Source organism: Camelus ferus, chromosome 12 (assembly GCF_009834535.1).
Source record: "Camelus ferus isolate YT-003-E chromosome 12, BCGSAC_Cfer_1.0, whole genome shotgun sequence".
Lineage (NCBI taxonomy): Eukaryota > Metazoa > Chordata > Mammalia > Artiodactyla > Camelidae > Camelus > Camelus ferus.
This window is the reverse complement of record NC_045707.1, coordinates 63,204,444-63,226,950: the sequence shown is the minus strand read 5'-3', so window position 1 is coordinate 63,226,950 and position 22,507 is coordinate 63,204,444. Positions and strand designations below refer to the sequence as shown.

The following is a 22,507-nucleotide window of genomic DNA, read 5'->3' as shown; positions in this document are numbered from 1 at the left end:
AGGTGACATTTGCAGAACACTTTCTACAACCACTCTGTGTTTTAAATCTCACAACATGCTGTAAGTCGGATGTTTATTGTTATTTCATTTTAGAGATGAGACAGCGAGCTTCAGAGAGGTTGAGCAGGTTGCCTCAGGTCATACATGAATATAAAAGAGTGGCATGGACTTACATGAACCAGGTCTGAAAGGTAGAATACAGATGCAGGTGAGGCTTTTTAAAAGGAAAAAAAGTGCTAGTAATTATCCAAAGGGCAAATTGTGTTTGGAGCAAGGAAAAAAAAAAAAAAAAAAAAGGGAATGGCTGGTATTCCTTGGAACAGATGGCAGGAAGAAGAGAAATTCTCGAACCTCAATTATTCCTTCCTCTTCTCTATGAAGAAAAATACTTCTCAGAGCAATCAAATATTTTTAAAGAAAAAATTGGAAATCCAGGATTGAAGAGATAGAAGGCAGATAACTGCCCCAAATGAGTTTAACCTTCATAGTGAAAGGTGCATGGACTTTGGAGTCAGCCAGTTGTAAATTCTAATCCTGGTGTCTACTACTTTCTTGCTTTCAAATTTGGGCAAGGTGTTTGACCTGGCTGAGTCTCACTTCCTTACATAGTGATTAGGAAAAATACACCTAGCTGCTAGGAGTTAGGAGGTTAAAGGCAATGACTGACACTAATAAAAGGTCTGGTAAATTGTAGCCGTTTAATAAATACATGTTATTTGCCTTAAACCCCCCTTCCCAGACCCTGATGAATTGTGTCCCAGTGAATTGCAGAAGAATCTGCTAAAATACTGTGGGTAAATCTTTCACTGTGAAAAATTAGAGTGGAAATGGAGACATGCCCCATTTTCTGAAGAAGCAGAAAGGCAAATTAGTAAAACCACAGCCAACAAAGCAACACATTAAAAATAGGTACAATTCTAGAATGCATTCTTTCAGAGATTGCCACCATGAACTGTAGAGGAGCAATCATCTCTATTAGCAGAATCTTTTTTCTTTCCTGGCCTCTACATTCTGCTGCATCCTAGCCTTAAGACAACTTGACCCTATCTGTAAGATCAGGCCCACTTCACATCTCTCCCTAAGGTCAGGTCTGAAATTAGGCTGAATATAATTAAGGCCCTCTAGCGTTAAACTCTGAAAATCAGGATCCAGGCTGTTCATCCCTAGCTTTGGAAACTGCAGCTTTGTCTTGTTTAAAGTTCCTCATTCTTTACCTGGGAGGCCACTCCTAGTATACCAGTTTTCATAGGATGAAAGTCAGGAGCTGCGGGAACAATCTTGGGACAGGATTGGGACTTATGTTTGGAAGGTACAAACTGTTTACATAAGCAAGTTCAAGGGACTTGGGACCTGCAGATCCAAGACAGCATCGTGGTCAATGGGTCTGCATGGCAGGATACATAACAATATTCATGGTTCTTTGTGTTAGATGGGTTCTCATTCGTAGTAAGGGGAACCTGAATGACTTCCTGGAAACAGAGGTCAGCCCTGGAGAAAAGGTTTTGAAAAAAGCCAGGGGGATTAAGGTACCATCTAAACAGACTTGGTTCAGCTCCACCAGAGATTATTGTATAGAGTCAGTTTCACACAAACTGGCCACACAGAAGATACGTAGGGAGACCTAGATCAGATTCACGTGGACCGAGATTGTCTCCAAATTTGGGATATCAGATGTGGGCGGGGGGGGGGGGCAGATCCCAACCTTTAGTGGGGAAACAACTAATATATTCTCAAGCTGGAGTCTCAACTTGGTCTGAGGGCTGGGCGTGGGTCTCAGCATGATTCCTGAGTATCAGAATACTATCCTGTGTAGTGGATTCTTTTTTTGTTGTTGTTTTAACAGAATAACTTTGAGATTAGTATAGCTTTTATACAAAATACGAACTAGAATGAACGTTCAAGCTCTCTGTACTGCGTCATAAACAAAGTCAAGCTTAGTGGTGGGACACAGCAGCCGTTTTGCTATGATCACGGATTGGGTGTCTTGTGTCTGATCCACAGTATCTGAGCGTCAGCTGGGAAATTCTAAGGTTGGGGTGACTCTTGAGTGGCTGGGTAATTATTTGGAAGCTTCTTAACTCACACGTCTAATAACTGGCCCAGGAGAAAGTGAATGCAGCGCTCAGCTGTGCCTGATGACAGGTGTACATACACGTGGCCTCTCCGCGTGGTCTGGCCTTCTTACAGCACGGTGATCGGTTCTGAGAGGTAATGGATTGAGAAGGAGCACGTGGAAAAAAACATTCCCAGAGACCAAGGCAGGAGCTGTAGGGCTTCCTCTGACCTGGTCTCTGAAGTCATGATGCATGACTTTGCTACATTCTGTTGGTTGTAAGAGAATCTCTAAAGCCAACCCAGATTCAAGGTTGTGGGGAATTTGCAAGATTGTGGAAGATCCTGTGGGATGGGAGATACTGTTGTGGGCATTTTTGGAAAAATATAGTCTGCTGCATTGTGCTGTTTTGGTTAAGTTTTGTTGTTGTTATTGAAGCATAGTCAGTTTACAATGTTGTATCAATTTCTGGTGAACAGCGTAATGTTTCAGTCATACATATGCATACGTATATTCCTTTTCATATTCTTTTTCATTATAGGTTATAGATACTGAATATAGTTCCCTGTGCTATAAGAAGAAACTTGTTATTTTAATTTTATTTTAATTAATTTGTTTGTTTGATTGATTGAATTTTGTTTTTCTTGGACAATGAATGAAGTGGGAAAATCTAGAGAATTCTTTTAAGTTCTTTCTTGCTAGATACCTAGCTTTTTAAGATTCATCTATGGTGGTAATGGCAGTTCACTTATGAGTTTTAAAGGCTCCATTTCTTCAGGGCGTTTTTGTAAAACCTATGATGGGTATATATTCCAATACCCTATTAAACAAATGTTGTATAAACCAGAATGCCAAATATTTTATGGCACAGAGACAATATATATATGTCCACCTTTATCCCCTAGTGAATTGACATAGAGTTATTGTTATAAAGTCTCGTGTCTCTTTCGTAGCTACAATGATTCATTGTCTCTCATCCTGAAATAATTGTTTTAGAATGTTCTGGGGCTGCTACTATTCATCTTTTATATTATATTAAATTTTTATCTCTAGAAAGAGTTTCTGTTTCACTTGGGATTTTATGGTTCCTAGAAATAGTGAAAAGGCTATGAAAATCTTGCCAATTTTATAGTGTACTTTAAAACAATGGCAAGAGTTTGGAAATTGGTTAACTAGCAGTTAGCATCACGTTGAACTGGAAAAGGCTAACATTTAGTACGGCTGGTACCATTTAATCTTTACCTTCCCTATATGATCTTCCTAGTCTATATTTATTAGCACAGAAAGATAAGATACTGTGATCTGCTTATATACATCATCAAGTGACTGAAACATTTTGATTAGCAATCTGTCTTTTCAGTTCTTGCCAGTGATTTATCCTTGGAGAGAAATGGATTAAAATAGGAATAGTAAAAAAAAAATTTTATGGCCTTATAACTGAATAATACAAAAATGGTATTATTTCAGCATTATATCTTCAAAGACCACCAATTGTTTCCATTTAAGTCTTCCTCGTATATATTACTTTCTGAAGAGAAAGCAATGTGTCCAAGAAATAGGTGATTCTATCTCTGGAATGTCTTTGGTTTGTTGACTTCCCATGTGGAGTTAAACTCACTTAAGTTGGCCCTCATAGTTCTTGAGGCTCTGGCCCCATCCTCGTTTCCAAACTTATTTTTCACAAATCCACTTTTACCCTTCCCTATGGTAAAACTACACTATGTTTCCAGGATCACAATCTTCATTTTTTCTCTTTTCATACATAGACTCAAAGTATTTTTCCATTTGAGATACTTTCTTCTTTCAAGATTACCAATCAGAAATTCTGCTCCAGTTTCTGGTCCCCACTCACAGTACAGCAAGCCAGGCCGAGGAATCTGCCCTTTTAATTGACAGCAAGGTCATTTTCTGATAGAGGTGATCTGTCAGCTGCACTTCGAGGAAATCTGCTTTCTGTGGACTGTGGTGGGCAGAATAATGGTCCCCTAAAGATGTCCTCATCCTCATCTCAGGAACCTATGAATATGTTCTGTTGAATGGAAATTAAGGCTGAGGGTAGAATTAAGGTTACTAAGCAGTTGACCTTTAAGTAGGGAACTCATCCTGGATTATCTGGGAGCATTGTATGTAATCACAACGATCTTTGGGAGTGGAAGAGGGAAACCAGAGGAATCACTCGGGGAAGATGTGGCAATGGAAGCAGTGCTCAGAGGGGTGCCAGTGTGGGAAGGACGAGACCTGCTCCTGCTGGCTTTGAAGATGAAGGAAAAGAGCTGTGAGCCAAGAAGTGCAGGTGGCCTCTAGAATTTGATTTGCCCCTTGTAGGTTTCCTAGGGCTGCTGTCACAAAGTACTGCGTTTAGAACAACAAAAATTTATTCTCTCACAGATCTGGAGGCTAACAGTCCAAAGTTAAGGTGTCAGTAGGACCATCCTTGCTCGGAGACTCTGGGTAGACTCTTTCCTGCCTGCTCTTGCCTTCTGGGGTGGCCCGTGGTCCTCGGCGTTCCTTGGCATGCAGCTGCATCACTCCTGCATCTGCGTCTGCGTCGTCTGCGTCTGCGTCTGGCACCACCTGGCTCTCTCCTTGCGTCTGTCTTCACGTGGGATTTTCCTTTTCCAAAAATACCAGTCACATGAGATTAGCACCCATACAAATTACCTCTTCTTAACCTGATTCCATCTGCCAGGACCCTCTTTCCAAATGAGATTTTATTTATAGATATCATGGGTTAGGATTTCAACATACTTGTTTTGGGGGGGAACACAGTTTAACCTAGCACACCCTCAGAGCTGCCAGAAAGAAACTCAGCACTCCCAGTGCCTTGCTTTTAGCCCAGTGAGACCCAAGATAATCAGTCTGTGATTGTTTTAGCCACGAAGTTTGTGGTAATTTGTTACAGCAGCCTTAGAAAATTGACCCATGGACTAACTCAGATACTATCTCATCCATGAAGTCCCTTGTCTCCCCTTGCTGATTCCATGTCTCCTTCCCATGCTAACGTGTTTTTACCTTTCTAATGAAGTATTAACCACTAATCACCCCCCTTGTTATTTTGTTATGCTCTTATCCCTCTAATTCTAAAGTTCTCAAGGGAAGAGGCAATTTACTCATTTTTGTGTCTCCTCGAGTGACTAACGCCTAGTAGCCATTCAGTAACTATTTAGTGAAAGAATGTTAAATTCCTCCAGAGCATCGTTCCCATTGTCATAGTGTCAAGGCGTTCTCCCAAAATAACTGTTTTAAAACTAACATGAGAGAGAAGAAATCTAAGAAACGACGGTAGAAAGTCTTCAAAAACTTTCTATAAAACCATTTTACAGTAACTTTTAAAGTCACCGTAACAACTTTACTCCCGTAAGAGAGATGAAAGCAATATTGACCTGGTGTTTTACGTGAAACTTTATTGTGGATTGAGGATATTTCGATCAGAAAGAGCAACTGAATATGCATTTGGTTGTGGTGGTTAGTGTGGCTTAAACTCCACGAGTGCTTTTCGAGTACAGCATAGAGAGTGTTGGCGTTTAATGGGCCAGCAAAACCCTCCATGGTTTCCCTTGAAAAGCTGTCCCAGATCTGTTTTGCTTCTGTTTTGTGTTCATTTTCTGCAGTTAATGCAACTTGCATATTCCTGATTAAATACGTCTACAACAGGTAGTTAATATCAAACTTTGCTTGCTAGTTCCCAACTGTTCCATAATGTATTTAATGTTTTAAAAGTCTTTCTTTTAGAAGAGGTGAGAAAGTCTTTAACCAGATCGTCTGTGTGTATGTGTGTTGGCTCCATTTAGTTCAGGAATCATACTAAGTTATCACATCATTTGAGTTTCTATAATTTGCCTTCAGTTAAAATCCTCACTTCATGACAGCTGATGGAAAGCTCTTGAAAGAAATTTTCATTACAAGCGAGATTGAAAATAAATGGAAAAACAAGATTTTCCCCTTGTCTCAATTCTCAGCAACACGAGAAGTTTCTGTGCCATTTTTCGGTTTCCATCCCCAGTTGAAAGAGACCATTTTAAGAGGAAAACCTTAACACTGCCTCATATTGTCGATGGAAAGAATGTATTTATTTATTCATTTGCTGTTATTATTTTAAATTCATTTAACTGTTTGCTTTTTGCTATGGATCTGTGACAAATAAATCACACTTGGTGCTGTGGATAGTAACTTTTTTTTAACATTTTTTATTGATTTATAATCATTTTACAATGTTGTGTCAAATTCCAGTGTTCAGCACAATTTTTCAGTTATACATGAACATACATATATTCATTGTCACATTTTTTTCTCTTTGAGCTACCATAAGATCTTGTATATATTTCCCTGTGCTATGCAGTATAATCTTGTCTATCTATTCTACAATTTTGAAATCCCATCTATCTTTTCCCACCCCCCGCCCCCTTGGCAACCACAAGTTTGTATTCTATGTCTATGAGTCTGTTTCTGTTTTGTATTTATGCTTTGTTCGTTTGTTTTTGTTTTTTAGATTCCACATATGAGCGATCTCATATGGTATTTTTCTTTCTCTTTCTGGCTTACTTCACTTAGAATGACATTCTCCAGGAGCATCCATGTTGCTGCAAATAGTGTTATGTTGTCATTTTTATGGCTGAATAGTATTCCATTGTATAAATATACCACCTCTTCTTTATCCAGTCATCCATTGATGGACATTTAGACTGTTTCCATGTCTTGGCTGTTGTAAATAGTGCTGCTATGAACATTGGGGTGCAGGTGTCATCCTGAAGTAGGGTTCCTTCTGGATATATGCCCAGGCGCAGGATTCCTGGGTCATACAGTAAGTGTATTCCTAGTCTTTTGAGGAATCTTCATACTGTTTTCCACAGTGGCTGTACCAAACTGCATTCCCACCAGCAGTGTAGGAGGGTTCCCCTTTCTCCACAGCCTCTCCAGCATTTGTCATTTGTGGATTTAATAACAACATTTTTGCTGAAGAAATTAAGAAGCCCAGGAATGACTGGAGCTGCTGAAACTTGTAGATATAAAATCCGAGGATCTAGAAAGGAAAAGTAAGGCACCAAGGGTTCATGCCAACAAGCAGTAGTCCTATTTTCAAATTTTTAAGGAACCTCCATATTGTTCTCCATAGTAGTTGCACCAGTTTACTTTCCTACCAACAGTGTAGGAGGGTTCCCTTTTCTCCACACTCTCTCCAGCATTTATTATATGTAGACTTTTTGGTGATGGCCATTCTGACCAGTGCGAGGTGATGTCTCATTGTGGTTTTGATTTGAATTTAACCAATTCTGTAAATTGCTATTATAAAGGATGGTGGTGAACATATATGTGTGAGTTTAGGATATATATACACATACATACATATATATATATAGAGAGAAATATATACGTGTATATATGTAGATAGATGTATTTACTAACTCGCTGGAATGACTATGGATAAAATTTTAAAAAGATTGAGCATCGTATCTTTAGTTGACAAAGCCTAGATTGTGTTTAAAAGATATAATTATTTAGCTTTATATTTTTAAACTATAATAGCTTTATTTTTACTTATTTTGTTATTAAGAGGAGGGGATGGATGCTGCAGAGGCAACTGAAAAATACCTGTACAATTTACACACCTCAGAATTCACCTATCTGAAGTATACAATTAAATGGTCTTTAGTGCACGCACAGCATTGCACAACCATTCCCAACACAGTCAATTCAGAACGTTTTCATCGACCCCAAAAGAAATGACATTTCCCTCATGATCCCCCCACCTCTAAACCTGGGTAACTACTAATCTACTTTCTGCCTGCATAAATTTTCCTATTGTGGACTTTTCATAGGAATAGAATCACATGATGTGTGGTTTTTGTGACTGGCTTCTTTTAGCATATGTTTTCAAAGTTCATCCATGTGTTACATAAATCAGTATCTCATTCATTTTATTGCTGAATTATATTCCATTGTATGGATAGATCACATTTTACTTATCAGTTCATTGGGTGATGGATGTTTGGGTTGTTACCACTTTTTAGCTATTATGAAAAATGCTGCTATGAATATTCATGTGCACATTTTTCTGTGGACATATATTTTTATTTCTGTTGGGTATATAGTTAGGGATGGCATTACTGGATCATATGGTATCTCTATATTTAACATTGTGATGGACCATTTTACATTCCCACCAGCAGTGTGTGGAGTCCCCATTTTTCTATGTCCTCGTAAACACTTGTTAATCTCTGCTTTCAATTATAGCCATCCTCGTGGGTGTGAAGTGGAATCTCCTGGTGCTTTTGATTTGCATTTCCCTGGTGGCTAAGGATGCTGAGCATCTTTTCATAAACTTATTGGCCATTTGTGTATCTTCTTTGGAAGAAATGTCTATTCATATCTTTGTTCATTTTTAAATTGAGTTACTTACCTTTTTATTATTGAGTCGTAAGAATATTTTATACACTCTAGACACAAGTCCCTTATTAGACATAAGATTCACAGATAGTTTCTTCCATCTTGTGGGTTTCTTTTCACTTTCTTCATGGAATATTTTGAAGCATAAATGTTTTTAACTTTGATGAAGTATTAGACTAGTTTTCCTTTTGTTGCTTTTGTTTTGGTGTCCTATTTAATAAAGTTTTACTTAACACAAGGTCACTGTATTTTCTTCCAAGAGTTTTACAGTTATAGCTCTTACACTTAGGCCTATGATCCATTTTGAGTTAATTTTGGTGCACAGTGTGAGAAACGGGTCCAACTCCACTTTGTTGCAGGTGGATATCCCATTGTTCCAGCATTCGTGGTTGAAATGACTAACTATCTATTGAATTGTCTTGGCACCTTTGTCAAAAATTAGTTGACCATCATTATTAGAGTTTATTTCTGGACTCTCAGTTCTGTCCCATTTATCGATGTGTCTGTCCTTAGGCCAGTACCACTAGTGTTTTGATTTCCACAGTCTTGACACGTTAGTTCTCTAACTTTGTTTTTCTTTTTCAAGATTATTTTGGCTATGTGGGGTCCCTCAAATTAACATGAATTTTAGGATTAGATTGTCAGTTGCTGTTAAGAAGCCAATGTAGATTTTTTTTTTTTTAGAGAATGCTTTGAATCTCTAACTCAGTACAGGGAGTATTGTTATCCTAAAATTGTCTTCTGATCAGTGAATATGAGGTGTCTTCCTGTTTATTTAGGTCTTTAATGTCTCTCAACAGGGTTTTGTAGTTTTCAATGCATATATTTTATACTTCTTTGGTTTAATTTATTCTTAAGTATTTTATTCTTTTTTATGTCATTGTAGATGGAATTATTTTCTCAATTTCATTTTTGAGTGTTTCATTACTAGTATATAGAAATACAGTTGATATTTGAAATACAATTGCGTATTGAACTTATATCTGGTAAGCTTACTGAACTCATGTTATTAGTCCTAATTGTGTTTTAGTGGATTCTGTAGAGTTTCCTAAATTAAAGATCATGTTTTCTACAAGTAGACTCAGTTTTACTTTTCCTTTCTAAAATGGCTTTCTTTATTTTACTTTTTGCCTAATTGCTTTGACTAGAACATCTTGGACACTGATGAAAAGAAGTGAAGAAACGGAAGGTCCTTGTCTTGCTCTTGACCTCAGGGGAAAACTTTCAGTCTTTCACTGTTAAGTGTGATGCCAGGTGTGGGGTTTTCACAGATGTCCTTTGAGAAGGTTGAAGAAGTTCCCCTTTATTATTATTTTTAATTATGAAGTGATGTTAGATTTTTTTCCCAAATGCTTTTAATGCTTCTATTGAGATGTGTGGTTTTTGTCCTTTATTTTATTGATAGTGTATATTACATGACTATTTTTTGGATATCACACCCACCTTGTGTCCCTTAGGTAAATCTCGTTTGGTCACGGTGTATAATGTTGTTTGTATGTTTATGGATTTGGTTAACTCATATCTTGATGATGATTTTTGTGTCCATCTTCGTAAGAGATGTTGATCTGTCTATTCCTTTCATTTTGATCTCTTGTCTGGTTTTGATATCAGGGTAACACTGGCCTTATAAAATGAATTAGGAAGTGTTCCTTTCCCTTCTATTTTTTGGAAAGAGTTTGTGACCAATTAGTATGAATTCTTCTTTAAACTCTGCTCCAGTTAAATTCAAGCCTGTTTGGAGGAGTATTTAGAGGCCAGTATTTGAGGTTTGTTTTGACCCTAGAAGGACTTTTCTTAGCTATTTCTTTCTCTGATTCTCTCTGGTAAACAAACTGGCCTATGGTTTAGCTTGTTGCTCTTATGGGACCATGGGGCTCCTTTTAATTGCTTACTACCAAAATGTCCGCGGTTTCTGAGAGTATATTTAGGTTCCGATTTTTCCTGTTCTGTTCCAAATAAAGAAGTCTATGGGGATAACTTCTGAACAGTCTGTTCTTATAGTCCGTTTTCCCATAGGCGAAAATCTGAGCTACTGCATTGGAACTGGGCCTGCGGACAATGACCTGCTTCTCTTGGAGTAAAATCTCTGCTTCGTAAGAGGGGTTCTAGGCAGGAGCAGTGGCCTCTAGTCTTCTGCTGGTGATCTCCCAGGGTGGAACTTCTGCCCCTTGAGGAAGCTGAAGCAAAGGCGATTTGAGGCCACTGTGTCCTCAACCTGCTGCAGCCTGGGGTAGAGTCTCTGCCATGCTAGTGGGAACTGGGTATGGATGGAAAGGACGATTCTGATCTCTTTCTGCACACGCCTGGAAGTTAGTTTGTGCCACGTGGAGCTGGGGGTGAGGAGAAATGCTGGCAGCCTTTCCAACCAGAAGAGAAACTGTGGACTCTGACTGGGAGCTGGTGGGAGCGGCTTCCGGAGTGCCACCTCCTTGGCCACAGCTGATGGTAGTGGACCTTCCATCATGCTGACCTGGAAGGAGGGGTGAGTGAGGGAGTGGTTTGTGGCTCAGGTGGCATAGACTCTCACTCTTCTTACCGAAACTTAGATTTTAAAAAAAAATAAGTAATTCTTCACTTGTCATATATTCTTAAAGCATTTCCAAAGATTTTCTGCTTGTCGTTTCCATAATTCTCCCTGGCTCTTGCTGTTCTGATGAGGAGTGCGTCTGCAGAGCATCTTATGCCACCATTCTGGACATACTTGCAACCCTTAGATTAGATTTTCAGTTTATACTGAAATTCCTGACAAAAATCAATGTAATGATTCTCATGATGGGCCAGTTTGGGGGAGCCATGGACAAAATGACCTCATAGATTTTTCTAATAGTAAGGTCCCATATTTTAATATATAACACTACACCTCTTAACTTCCAGGCTACGTCAGTCCTGGGAAGAATCAAGGGCTCTGGTAAAACAAACAAAAACAAAAACAAAAACAGCAAAAAACCAACAACAGACTGTCTACTAAACCCCTCTCCACCCTCAGTATCCTCACACTTCCATGGAGATGAACCCCACTTCTTCTGTTGTCCCCTACACTTCTCCCTTTGTAAGGGACAGCCTGCTCCAGAGTAGAGGAAGAGTAGGATGTGATCTTTGGACACTAGACCAAGGATGGCAAGTTTAAATAGCTTGCATACGCCTTCATGGTCAAGTGTGTAGTGGGAATTAGAGAACTGGGGATTGAGGCAAACTAGACAAGGTGCGTCATCCTTCAAAAGAGTTCTTCTTCATTCTTAGAGGATTGTTTCCAGATGTATGCCATTCTCGTCATTCTTCAAGAAAGCTTGTCATTCTTCAAAAGGAGCCAGAAATCCAGATTTATTTTATATGTGAAAGTGCCGAAAGTTTTAATTGCTGACAACTAATTGGAAAAACCAAACAAAAACCTGTAGGTCAGCAAAACATGACTTTTATCTGGGTCTGGCATTCAGCTAAAATTAGTATCCACTTTGAAAAATCTGTCTTCCCCAAAGAATGGAAATCTTCCCTCAAAGTGCGACATCTTATTTAACGAATCTTGTGTTTAGAGCGCCCCATGTTGGGGAATTAGGTCAAAATCCCCTAAACTGGGACGGGAGGCGATTCAGGACTGAATGTTTCTCACCTCAGCCTCTCTTAAATCAGGTTATTATATGCTTCTTCTAATTTTATGACATTAAGAACACTGTCTTGCTCTTCTTGCACTCTCATTCGGAATGCACTTGATTTAATTTTGTAGATACAATACTTAAGTGAAAATAGAGCCAAAGTTGGGCATATTGTTTTGGTCAAAATTTTCCCAATCCATTGTTGTACTGTATTTGCTCTGAATGAAGTGGTGTTAGGAATTTTTTCATAGTTCTTTTGGGATGCAGTGTAAAAATTTATTATTATCAGCTGTTACAAAAGGAACATAAAATTTTGAACTAATGACCTGATAGGTAAAGGAATAAATAGCTGTAATATAAAAACCAGTTCCCAAGGACATAATTATGTTATTACTAGCAAACAGAGAGTTTCTGGTTCATTAAGTAGGAAAGGCAAAAAAATAAATACAAATGATGTAAGGTGAAAATTTAATTTTTTTTACTTGTTCACATATTTTCCCCTTTGACCAATAAAAACAAGGAGGTTTTTTTTTTTTTTTTTTTTACACTGAATGAAAACATAAATGATGAAGGCTGTCTTAAAGCTGGGGCCATGTGTCTGTCCTCAAATTTTATTATGTGAAGTTTGACCTTTATTTAAAGAGCATCTCTGTTCGATGGTAATTGATGGCGCTTTGAGTGAGAGTTTATGACAGTACTTGTACTTACTGAAAATATTTTCCTTAAGGTGAAGATGCTTCTTTTTTAACTTTTGTCCTAGCCTAACCTTTGGAAATACCATGTCAGTTTAGTTGCATTTATAGATTCAATTAACATGGTGTGGGCTTTTCTCAGGTCATTAATAAAGATACGGGGTATGACCAGACTTCTTTCCAATCCTGATAATTCACCAGCTTGTTCAGATTAATCATCCTCTATTCCTTTGTGTCATGTTGGTTTTTAGTCTAGTCTGACGATCATAATTTAAACCCACTACAATTTTAAAATGTTCTCTCTATAAAGACATTATCCGAATTACTTCACTGGGATTATTTCTGAGGTGTTACTACTGAATAATGATGCCTTGTTTTGTTTACTCGGGTATACGCCATCTGCTAGGTTTCGCAGGGTTCCTATGAGGTCAGGTCCAGTAATAAGACCTGGCCTGGGTACCAGAAGCAATGTTTCCCTTAGTAATATTCCAGAGTATCGGACCAGCATGCTCTCCAGAATTAGGATGCTCGGCAGCAAAGTTGAGATACTGAAGAATAGAGAGGGATTTCTCTGAACTCTCTGGCTTCTAGAATCTCATTCTATTTGGCTCTCTCAAGGAAGGAGCTGGACATGTGTGATGAGTATAAACCCCCTTCTTAAATGTCATAATCAAACATTCCTGTGACTCTCACAGAATCTATTATATTAAAGCAAATTTTTAACGTGTAACCACATATTAACTTTATGTTAGTATCTTATTGAATAAACACACCATGAAACACCCTCTGTTTTCTGATACTTATAATCTCAGCTTATACAAGACCTAAGTAAGCTAAGCACATCGCTGTGTATTTGAGGGAGGCAGTATAGTATCGTGAATAAAAGCTAGATGGTTTGGGCACAGTTCCTCCCTCCACCACATACTGGCTACATATGACCTTGGGCAAGTGAATTAACCTCTCTCAGTTTCCCTGTATATAAAGTGAGGATGATAATAGTGCCTTCCTATTAGTGTGGGTTGTTGTGAGGGTTAAACAAGTTCATACAAGCAAAGCACCTAGAATTGTGCCTGACGGAGAATGAGCACTGTATGAAAGTCATGACTGGGCCTTCGTCTCAGCTCCTCTTATCTCTAAGTCAACTCAAAGTCCATCCTTTGGCCTCCTGACACCCATCTGTCTGGGAATCTGCATCTCACGTGGTAATCCAACTTTTGTCCAGGCACTATTTCAGGCTGTTCAAACAGGCCAGTTGCCCCATTCTCTTGTCCTCAGGACCTCCGTAATTTTTGTCCAGAAACATCCAATAAGAAAAATAATGAATTAGAAGTCAGAGTCCGGCACGTTTTGAAGTACTGTTGTCCCTTTCTGCTTACTATGTGGTTGGATAATTTTTATGGAATTAGAGCATGGGAAGAATCCTCACAAATCTAGTTTAACTCATCTTCACACACATGTGGAATCGACTGTTCAATTTTTTAATATACGTTTTTGAGAATAAGCTGATATCTGACATGACTTGAATTTTTGACAAACCATTTTTTTTTTTGTAGAGGGGCCAAAATATATTAGCTCTTTAAATTCATGTTAATAATGATGGATAAGAAATATTAAGCATGCATTACATGCTAACACATGTATTTACTTGTTTAATCCTCATAACAGTCCTATGGCATGTTTATTCACATTATCCTCATTGGACCAAAACAGGAACTGAGGCTTAAAGAGATTAAGCAGTGGCAGGAAGTGACAGATTCAGGATTCAGTTCTAGGCAGCCTGTCTCTAGCATCCAAGGTCTAGACCCCTCCAACTAGTCTCTTAGTGGGAGCTACAGTGTGCTTAGAACATCAGCAGTGGATCTTACCCAACACAGTGTCTGTCACAAAGAGATGCTTGGTAAATATTTGTTAATGGCAATCAGGGCTTCGATTATTGGGATTCAGATGACATCACACCTTTACTGTGTCTACAAAGAATGGAAGTGTGTGCACCCAAAATGGATTTTCATCAAGGAGCTAGTAACAAGCGGCCCCGTAAATAATACACACTTGGTGCTGTTTTTGGAGTGAGGGATCTTTGTGTCCGTTCTAACTTTCTGAAATGAGGACGATAAGGATGAATTAGGGAGGATCAAAATAATGTTTTACTCGGCTCCGTGTTATTGCCTTAGATTTTACTACTATGTAAGGTAATAATGGGCTTAAGGAAAAAACATCAACAGATAAATGGTACCCTCTTGCTGTGCAGAGTGGCTATGTTGTGATGGGTTCTTCCTGCTTTATTTTTGTTGCTGTTTTGTCTTAATTGACACTTGCTCTTGCTGTCGGATAAAAAAAGGTTTCCCCTTTCAATCACTGAAGTTATGCAGTTGTCTTCAGGGAAAAAAAGATAATTTGTTGTTTGGCTGAAGCAGAAGTAAAATTGCTCGATGGAAAATTTTCAGTTTTGCCCTTACTCCCTTTGTTTCCGTCTCTCCTGCCCCGACGAGGATGACTTCCTCTCGCGACGAGCATCTTGGGGAAGGCAGTCCAGCACTGCTCTACACAAGGTGGTTGACATCGAGAGGGGCAGGCAGAGGAGGAAAAGAGACAGGCCGTGTGGGAAGAGTCTGATGAGGAGTACAGCCTCCTCCTATTAATCCTCCCGGAGAAGAAGAATCTCTTAAAATCGCTTTAAGTGGTTGACGGTTACAAGGAGCGTCATAAAATATAAGTTATATCAGGTTTGAATTTAATGAAGAGAGCTGTTATAGGTGCATTCTCATTTCCCAAGAACTAGAAGCTGTTTCATTCCTGTTGATGGTGTGAGGCCAAATTCATCATATCCATGTTGAATCTAATCACCCAAATTACAGCGATAAGATAATAAAGCTATGTTTGCAAGAAACAGAAAAGAACAGTAATATTTCAGAGGTAGGTCTTATATATATATATATATATATATATATATATATATATATATATATATATACACACACACACACATATATATATATAGAATATATGTGTAAATATATATAGAAATAAGTTAATTTGCATAAGAGTCCTCTGCTTTTCTGCTACATACATATTAATTTACTCAAATATTCCATAGACATGAGATAAGTTTTTAGTTAAAAGGGCCATAAAGATCATCTCGTTCATCCTCTCATCTGACCGGTGATTTTGTCAAACACTGAGTCTGGCAGTTCGTTATACATCAATTAAATGGTAATTTATTTCTTTCCTCCCTTTGTACGTAATGAAAATGAAATGATGATATCAGTTTGACATAAAGAAACTGAAATGCTTTGGCCTTGGGTCACATGGTTTCTTGCAGGCAAAGGTAAAAGCAAAGTGCTTCTGATTTTCAGTGCATGCCTACTTTATATCACGTTGTAATTTCAATATTTAAAGAAAAATCCCACAGATGTAAATTTATCTTGTAAATTTAGATCCCAGGGTATATAATTGCTAATCTTGGCAGCTCCAACTACAAATTGCCTTATTTGGATAAGGCTGTAAATGTCTGTTCTTCATCTTGTCATTTAAGATGCCATATGTAGTTTGAGGTGCTACTTACTTTTTCTTTGAAAAAAATAATTATCTAATATATTTTTATTAGTTAAATGTCCTTGGCATACTCACCGCTTTTTTAAACAGGTTGATGAGAGAATAAAGTTAGGGATGATGGTGGCTCTCTTAAATATTCAACCAAGAAGAGCATCCCGCTAACCTTTGTTTCATTATTCTAATGACAAAAGCTTGAAAAGTTTATTAGGATGTATTTAAGAGTGCAGAAAAGTATCCATTCTCCTAATTGTTGGCCTAATTGAGGGGATTTAGAGAGAAGTGTGGATAGTATTTAATAATTTAATAGGATTAAAGCTAAATTGCATTATGAATGCCTTTCATCACAGACTAAGAAATGTAGTAGTCATTCTGGACAGAGAGCTTTTTGAGGTTCTGGAGTTAAGGATCACACAGTGAAAGAGTGTGTTGGGAAGGAGAGCCTGGCTGAGAAAGATTGGATATTACCTTCGCCCTGTCTTCTGTTCCATTCTCAAGTCCTTTCTGCAACTTTGCTTGTTTATTGGTCCTCTAGCAGAGTGATAAGCAGTTTTCATGACTTGTCTCTTATCTCCCTCTCAGCTGTGTAATTTGACTTTCATGTTTCTTCTCAGCCTGCTTAGCTACTCCTTTTGTGTTTTTCTGGTCCTATGTGACCTTTCTGAAAGGTACCATCTTGTTATTCTCTAGATAGTGTCTAAGATGCCTTTCATAAGTGATTTACAGGGTTTAAAGAAAAACTTCTCAATGACCATTAAAATGTCACACATTGAGAGTGTTGTGTGCCTCTGCTAGAAAATGTTTTCAAACTGCTTCATAGGTAAAGGAAACGATGCAATTATATGCTAGTAAGTAAAGATGGCCAGGAAATCTGGAACTGAGGTCATTTTACTAAATGTTTTACAAGTCAAAATAAATTCTACCTATAGAATACTGCCATTTTTCTTCCACTCTCAAAGGCTTATGGTTAGAAATTTTGCTGTGTTCATAGGTGTCTTTATCAGTAAACACACTCGATTCCTCACCTTTCTTGTTTTGAGATTGATGGCCTGCATGTCTGTTCTTCAGAGGCACTCCCGAGATGTTCAGCATCCTCTCTTGCTTCTGATCGTATAGGTGCATATTTTCCCTTCCATAGCATAACTCAAAGCTGCCCTCCCTAATGTTTAGTTTTGTTGCTTTTGCTGAGTTTGTGTCAGGCAGAAGGATGCCCTATGGAAAATAATTAACTGTTGCCAAATACATCGTTTATCTTAAGCTTTTAAAGGATGAGTTCTTAGGGGATTTCCAGTGATTTATTTCAAACTCTAATTCAATTTATGATTGACTCTTACTAGATCAGAGGTCACATCCAGGCAAGCTAAGGGCCAAATATGGCCCACAGACATATTTTATTTGATCTTAAAGGTGTTATAAAAGCTTTTGATAGATTGCTAACATTTTACAGGTGAGGGATTTCACATAAAAATCTAGATTACTAACCTTCTTGAAAAATTAGAATATCTGATAGCAGTTAGTCTGCAAGTCCACATAGGCACCGATTAGTTAGAGCTAAGTTTTTGGAACATGAGGTCTCTTGTTATTCACAAGTCCCTACCCTATTTTATCCCTATTTATATTCCTTCTTATCCCAGTAGACTTTTTAATTGGTCTAGACTCTAGACCAGTGCTTCTCAAATTTTAATTTCCATTTGAATCACTTGGGAATCTTATCAAAGTTCAGATATCAATTCAGTAGTGGGTGGGGCCCGAGGCGCTGCATTTCTAACAGGCTCCCAGTCCTGTCAAATGGCCATCCCCAAACAACATTTTGAGTAGTAAGGTTCTAGACCAGTGGTCCTCAAAAGGCAGTTTTTGACTGGAAGCATCTGGTATCTAACCAGATCATGAACTCTGGAAGTTGCGTCTAGCGATCTGTTTTATGAAACCCTCCTGGTACGTCCAATGCACACTAAAACTTGAGACCCACCATTCTTGTCTGTGCTCGGTAGGAGCACTGTTTGTGAAATCATCTCAGTTGGAGGTTTTAAACTCTGGCTGGATGTAAGGATTCATTCGGGGAGCTTCCAAAAAGATTGATGCCTGAGGCCCATGCCTAGAGACCGGCGCAGAATTTTGGCTTTGAGATTGAGGCCCTGCCATCAGTATTTCCATGGATCCTCAGCGGATTCTAAGTCACAGCGGAGACGAGAGCAATGCTAAGTAAGGGGACTTTGTTGGCACGTTATCTGGATGTTCATTATTTCTCTTGTTAGAAGGAAGACGTGTAACTCTAACACTTGTAACTTAAGTCTGTTTGTTTTTTGCTATATCCTCTGTAGAGCAGAACGGCTATTTCCTATCATGTTCTTCTTGACCACTGGGTCAGTTAATTAAACCTGGTGATTTGATTAAAACTTTGCCACCCCCAAGTATGTCTCTATGTCTCAAGGATTGTTTGGGGCCGATTGTTTTTAAGAAACAAAAGTATCAGGAAGAGCTTTTACCTCTTCCCCTTAGCTGCCTGAAACAATTTAGATAAAGGTCCTCTTCCTGAAATAACTGTCACCACAGATAACCTCGGGGTAATATGAACTAGATGTGGTGAACTGCGGGAAACTTAGCAAGTCCTGTTTGATCAAGGTCCTCTCGGTGTCCCGTTGTCTCTGCCTGGCCCAGCAGACATTTATTTATCAAACCTTTGCTCTTTTTCATCTTCCTGTAAACGGCCTTCCTTCCCTTTGAAGTCCCCAGCCAGTACCCTATTCTCCTTCTCCCAGATGGTATTATAAGCTTCAATTGTCTAACCTGTCCTTGGGCCCCCTACTCTTATGGAACCTCATATGGATGTAGTTAAATTTCATTTTCTCTTATTAATCTCTCTAATGTCAATTTAATTCTTAGATGAGCCCGAAGAACCTAGAAGGGTAGAGGAAAGTTTTTTTCTGCCTCCCCCACAGTGTTTCATAAATTGTCTCTTCACAAGTGTATTTGTTATTTTGAAAGCCTGTCTCTCTAGCTCTTTGCAGAGTGCATTAGCCTTCTAAGTCAATGGATCAGGACACATTTCTTGTTAATTCTGTTGACACAACTTAATAGATTAGGCTCTGCATCGCACAGCTCTGGAAGGGCACTGTTCAAGTCTGTAGCCATCATAGATCTGTAGATTTATTAAGACTGTTTTCTGGCAGATGGCAGTGCAGTGCCTTGAGGAAGAGGTGGCTCTTTTCTCATTTGTAAAATGATGTCATTTGGGTTAGCAGTGGGGCTGTATTTAGTCCAACAAATGAGACCGCTGAAAATTCATGATAAAACAGATTTCCCTCAAATGAAAAACATTCTGAGTAATCAGTCATTTGGCAAATAGACATTGGTTCGGTTTAGTATCAGTGTTAAGCAGTTAATAAGTTTTCATTAGCTTCTATAAGCTTAGGGTGCTAGTGTTCCAGTAAACATTTATTTCAAAGCCAGATACTAATAATTAATTCACTTGGGTATTTCAGAACCGTGTTTAAAAGTTGTGCCCATTATGCACTGAGTCCCTAAAGATGGCATTATTAAGAAATAACATTTAAGATCACTAACACAGCTTAGAGTAAGCTGAGTGCTATTACAGGTTAGCCTGATGATTTGAACCACAGCCTTATAGAAAGCAGTTTAGAAAAGAAAAGAAAAAAAAAAAAAAAAGAGAGAGAGAGAGAGACATACTATCAACCAGTCATTCTGTTTGCCTTTGGAGATAATGGAAATTTTTCATTTTTACTTTTTGTGAGTGCATGTATGTATAGAAGAAGCAACAGAATAACTTAAGCTAACTCTGCAAATAGAATGGATCCTTTGCCTTTGGGCTTAAAGTGAAAGACTGTCTTGTCATGCTACTTTACCACCTGCTGTTAAAGTCAGCCAGAGTGGAAATGAAACATTTGTATATCGTGGCAGTCAGTACCTTTGTCGTATATATTTTCTTAATTTGAGAATGTCAACAGAGCGTGGTTTGCATCTGATCCCAAGTTTCCCCTTTTCCCTAAGGATTAACGTTCGTTTGTTCTTGTTGTAGGGTGTTGGGATATGGAGGATCAGGTTTTGATGTTTTTCAACACCAGAGAGTACGCCATGCTAAAGAATGCAGGCTCTCAGCTGACAACAGAATTATGTTTAAAATAGAGATCTAACTCTATTTTTACACGAACTCGATGGGCACTTAAGCAGAAGAATTTAGAACAAGTTTACTGAGTCTTGCCTTTTAAAATGCAATTCTGTAAGAGGGGATTAAACATTTGTGGAAATAAACACTGGTAGTCCATAATAAAATCCATAAATAAATGCTCATTTTATGTCTTCTAGATATTAGTAGAAATCCTTGTGATCTGAAACTTCAACATTTTTTTCCCCCAGGGTTGCAAACACACTGCCTCTATTATTTTTTTCTTCAAAAAGCTTTTTAAAACAATAGACTTTAGTTCAGACTGCATTATCAGGAATAAAAAGACAGACTGGGGTCGGCATCATCTTTTGAGTATTTCAAAGCTTTGAGTGCTAATCCCTACTATTTTCGACTCATTGTTTGGCTTTTAATTGAGTCCCATTTCCATCAATATAAAAATAGAACAGGATGCAGCATAGAGCAGAGATTCTAAGAGTATGGACTTTGAATCTAGGCAGCCTAAGTTTTAACTGTTGGAAGGATTTAAAGAAGCATATGCTGTTAATGGAAAGGAACGTTTGTGTCCGTTTCCATTACAAGCAAAAATGGACTTTTTGAGGTTGCATGATGAAGATAAGTTGCTCTGTTTGTAATATAAAACTATTTTTCCCTTTCTCTTCCTCTTCCCTTCCTGCCCTTCCTCACTCTCTCCCTCTGGTTCCCTGGAATCACAATCTTGGTTAATGGAACACCATAATCCTAGTCATTATCCATTCATTTAACTAGGTGGTGTGCTCTTTGGTGCATTTCTTCAGTGTTCAATTAATTACCAAGTACTGCCTGTTTTCACTTCCGAAAGTGCTGTATGGTTTAGTTAGGATTCTATTATTTCTTGCCTGGACTACTTTGAAACAGTCTGCTTTTATTTTTCCCTACACCTAAGGCAGTGATTTCAACCCTTGCTGTACACTTGGGCCATTTAAAGAGTAAGGAGTCCTGGGACCCTCCTTAGAACAATTTGGAATCCCAGAAGGGCCAGGCATTCACATTAAAAAGGTTTCCCAGGTAACTCAGATGTCTGACATTCGAGGTCCTCTGTTCCAAATGCGCCTTTATAACAATGGTTCTCAAGGTGTGATCACCTGATCAGCAACATCAACATTACCTGGGAACTTGTTAGAATACCAATTCAGGCCCTACCCCAGATCTACGGAATCAGAAACTCTAGATGTGGGGCCCAGAAATATGTATTTTAACCACCTCTCCAGGTAATTTCCCTGAATGCTCAAATTTGGGAACCACTGCTTTATGACAGAAGTCTCCTTTATTTTTTCCCTCTGTTTGTGTACCACTGCAATGAAATTTTTGAGCATGCTCGTTCCTACTTAGCTATGTTGATTTAATTTTGAAATAGTACACATAATACTTCTAATAGCTAAATTTCAAGGCACAGCATAACTTAGAGTGAAGTTCAAAGTGAAGTTCATTGTGAATGAGAATGGATGTAAATCAACAGGGCAAGTACTCCTGTTGATAAATTAATTTTCTTTCTGACATTTTTTTGTGATAGATAATTATATCCTTTTGCCTTATAATGTAGATACAACAAATGAATAGAGTGTGGTGGTTGGGGGATCAAAACCAGTCTGCCAAAGTTTGGATCCCATCTTTGCTGATTCCAAACTGTTCTGGGCAATTCATATTTCTGTGTTATTCCTCATTTGCGAAACAAAGCTGTGACCAGTATCTGTCTCAAAGAATTGTTATGATTGATGGAGTTAAAATACGTAAACCACTTAGAAAGTGGCTGACCCTTACTACGCGCTCAAAAAACAATGGTCAGTTTTACTCAGAATTGATGAAATGTCAGCTCCATCATTTTCTTGTTTTTTGGTGTCTTTGTATTATTAATATGAACCTCGATCTATTATTATTATTTTTTTTTGCAGAAGTCTGTTTAAGTCACCTATTTATCTTGTGAGGGTTGGTTTAGTTACACTAGATAATATGATCCATAAATCCATTTAATTGGTGCTCCAGTAACTGCCACATGCCTTAGTCCCTTGCAACTGAGCTAATGAGCAAGGAGGTGCTGCTATGATGTCTGTGGAACTCC

At 38.3% G+C, this 22,507-nt stretch overlaps 1 protein-coding gene across 1 annotated transcript in view; it reads left to right on the top strand.

Moving 5' to 3' along the window:
* TRHDE (thyrotropin releasing hormone degrading enzyme) overlaps positions 1 to 22,507 on the top strand; it is a 331,593-nt gene that overhangs the window by 141,656 nt on the left and 167,430 nt on the right. The window lies entirely within an intron of this gene.